This window comes from Myotis brandtii, unplaced genomic scaffold, assembly GCF_000412655.1.
Source record: "Myotis brandtii unplaced genomic scaffold, ASM41265v1 scaffold259, whole genome shotgun sequence".
NCBI classification, from domain to species: Eukaryota; Metazoa; Chordata; class Mammalia; order Chiroptera; family Vespertilionidae; genus Myotis; species Myotis brandtii.
In genome coordinates this window covers 1,608,275-1,612,208 of record NW_005359840.1, presented here as the reverse complement: position 1 = coordinate 1,612,208, position 3,934 = coordinate 1,608,275, and the positions used below count along the sequence as shown (strand labels likewise).

The following is a 3,934-nucleotide window of genomic DNA, read 5'->3' as shown; positions in this document are numbered from 1 at the left end:
TATATACATATTTTCTTTATATATTCATCTATTGATAGATACTTAGGTTGCTTCCATATCTTGGCTATTATAAATAATTTTACAATAAACATAGGGATACATATATGTTTTTAAATTAGTGTTTAGAAGTGAAATTGCTGGATTGTATGGTAGGTCTATTTTTAACTTTTTAATAAAAAGAGAAACAGTGCGACTTCATTAGAATGCTGAGTTTATTTTCACATGTATATTTTTGTCTCCCCACCATTGCCATTGGTCTGACCACCACTACTACTATGTCTTATCATAACATTCCATACATACTTAAAGCCAAGCAAAGGGTGGAGTTCCATCTTTAAAAACTAAACAGGCATTTTGGACAACACATTCTTGGCCATGGAACCTGAGTGTTTATCAGACACGGTAGGGAAGTTCTCACTCTGCATTATAAGAGGGACGGTCAGATATCAACTGTTACAGAAATGAAATAAGATGGAAAATTTTAACCCATAAGTGTCTGTAGACACAAGCAGCGAACCGTGGCAGCCCTGGACACAGATACCAGGGGGGTGAGGGCATGAGTTGAGGGGTGGGGGTAATGGGGGGAGGATAAGGACACATATGTAATACCTTAATCAAAAAGAAAAAAAAGAAAAAAAGAAATAAATAAAATCATTTTTTTGTGAGAATTGTCAGCTGAACATATTCAAGAACACCCAAATGGTGAGTAATATATTTATTTTATAATATTCATTGAAAATTGATTTTTTAAATTAAATTCAAAATATTGTGGCATGTGGGGATGGTTTCCGTTTTGGATGCATGGTAGTTAAGTGGTTAATAAACTGTTCAAACTATTAAAGAGACTTCCTCCACTGCCAGAGATCTTGAATAGCCTCCTGCTCAGTTATCCAGAAACAATTATTCACATAATTGATGAGCTTGGCTTCTTCTTTGGGAAGAGAACCATCTTTTTCTATACTTGCTTGCATTTTTTTCTTTAATATCTTCTGCAGAACTAGGTCCTTTCGGTGTGTTATGAGTTTTCTCCTGTTTTGTTTTGTTTTGTTTTGTTTTGTTTGTTTAAGGATTCTTGACCTTTTGATCTTGGTGTTAATGGTTTTGAGTCTTTTTCATTCTGGTTTGATTTTGCATATTTGCCTGGTGTATCTCAGATTTCTTTACTGGAGCTTTTTCTTCAGCTTCCTCATCCTCAAAATCATCATCATTGTTGTCCTCATCATCTTCAGCAGCAGCAAGTTTTAGTTTTTTTTCTGTGTAAACTTACTACCACTTCCAGGGTTAAAACACTTTCCAAATACACTTAGGAGTTTCACATCGTCCTCCTCTTCATCTTCTGACTCTACATCTTCTTCCCCAGCTACTAAGCGCTGTCCACTAACCACACTGACCCACGTTTCAACCATAAGACCACCGGTGATGTTATTTCAAAGTCACCAGGGAAACCATTGGCTGTACAAACATTCTCAAAGTTGACGATGTTACTTTAATTGGACTGCCTTCATAATTCATTGTTTCTACTTCAACATTGTGCAATTCATCCTTTGCACCAGCCCCTAAACTGTTCTTTTTAAAAAAAAATATTTTTATTGATTTCAGAGAGGAAGGGAGAAGGAGAGAGAGAGAAAAACATCACTGATGAGAGAGAATCATTGATCGGCTGCCTCCTGCACACCCCACACTGGGGATTGAACCTGCAACCCGGGCATGTGCCCTTGACAGGATTCAGACCCGGGACCCTTCAGTCCGCAGGCTAACGCTCAATCCACTGAGCCAAACCAGCTAGAACTAAAGTGGATGTTCTTAAAGATAATTAGTGCTCATTTTCATCATTATCCACCTTAAAGTGATAATCTTTGTTGGCCTTTAGTTCACAACCAAAAAGATAGTTCTGGGGCCTCAGGGAGCTCATGTCCATGTCCATCGAATCTTCCATAGGGTGGTGGCAGACAGGTAGGTGGGAGAGAAGGCAGACAAAGATAAACTACTTCTGTTCCACAGAACAGACACAAAGGCCAGAATCATACAAAGGACTATTTTTAATATTTTGAGGACCCATCATACTCTTTATGATAGTGGCTGCACCATTTTACTTTCCCACGTACAATGAATGAGGGTTCTATTTTCATCACATCCTTGCTAACATTTGTTATTTTGCTGTTTGATAATAGGCATTCTGACTATTGGTAGGTGATATTTCATATTGGTTTTCATTTGCATTTCCCTAATAATTAGTAATGTTAAACATCTTTTTGTTCACCTGTTGGCCATCTGTGTGTTTTCTTTTGGGAATATGTCTATTAAAGTCCTTTGCTTATTTTTAATTGGATTATTGTTATAATAAGTTTTGTAAGTTCTTTATATATTTTGGATATTAACCCCGTATCAAATATATTATTTGAAAATATCTTCTCCCATTAAGTAGACTGCCTTTTTGTTTTGTTGCTGGCTTCCTTCACTGTGCACAAGCTTCTTAGTTTAATGCAGTTCTATTTGTTTATTATTGCTTTTGTTGCCCTTGCCTGAGGAGACTGATCCAAAAAAAAAAAATATTTCTAAGTCTAATGTGAAAAAATGTACTGCCTATGTTTTCTTCTATGAATTTGTAGTTTCAAGTTTAACTTTCAAGTCTTTAATCCATTTTGATTTTTTTGTCATTGTGCAAGATAGTGATCCGATTTCATTCTTTTGCGTGTAGCTGTCCAGTTTTCCCAGCACCATTTCATTGAAAAGACTGTTTTCCCCTTTGTATATTCTTGCCTCCTTTGCATTATTAATTGATAATGTATTCATGGGTTTATTTCTGGGCTCTCTATTTTATTTCATAGATCTATGTGTCTGTTTTAGTGTCAGTACCTTATTGTTTTGATTACTATAGCTTGTAGTATAGCTTAAAATCAGGGAGTGTGATACTTCCAGCTTTGTACTTCTTTCTCAAGATTGCTTTGTCTCTTGCAGTGGTTCTCAACCTTCTGGCCCTTTAAATACAGTTCCTCATGTTGTGACCCAACCATAAAATTATTTTCGTTGCTACTTCATAACTGTAATGTTGCTACTGTTATGAATCATAATGTAAATATCTGATATGCAGGATGGTCTTAGGCGACCCCTGTGAAAGGGTCGTTCGACCGCCAAAGGGGTCGCGGCCCACAGGTTGAGAACCGCTGCTTTAGAGTCTTTTGTGGTTCCATACACATTTTAGAATACTTTGTTCTAGTTCTGTTAAATATACCATTGTTATTTTGATGGTCATTGCATTGAATCTGTAGATTGCTTTGGGTAGTATTTTAACAATATGAATTATTTCAATCATAGAGCATTGTACACCTTTTTATTAACTTTTTCAGTGTCTTATAGTCTTCAGATTATAAGTCTTTTCTCTCCTTAGTTAAACTTATTCCTAGATATTTTATTCATTTTGATGAAGTTAGTAAATAAGATTGTTCTCTTAATTTCTCTTTCTGATAGTTCATTATTATTATAGAAAACCAACCAATATCTGTGTATTAATTGTGTATCCTGCAACTTTACTGAATTCATTCATTAGTTCTAATAAAGTTTTTGTTAAGTTTTTAAGGTTTTCTATATATAGTATCATGTAATCTTCAAATAATGACTGTTTAATTTCTTCCTTTCCAATTTGGATGCCTTTTAACTTTTTATTGCTTAATTGCTGTGTCTAGAACTTCCAATACTGTTTTTAAAAAGTAGCAAGAGTGGACATCCTTACCTTGTTCCTGATCTTAGAAGTAAAACGTATAGTTTTTCACTGTTAAGTATGATATTAGCTGTGGGTTTGTCATATATGGTCTTTATTATATTGAGGTATATTTTTTCTATCCTTACTTTTTTGAGATTTATTTATTATAAATGGATGCTGAATTTTTTAGTCTATTGAGATGATCATATGATTTGTATAATTTGTTTTGTTAAT

General features: G+C 34.7%; 1 pseudogene; it reads right to left on the bottom strand.

The window, feature by feature from the left end:
- Positions 1–836: 836 nt before the first annotated feature.
- LOC102248138 lies at positions 837–1,936 on the bottom strand (annotated as a pseudogene).
- Between the last annotated feature and the right edge of the window lie 1,998 nt (positions 1,937–3,934).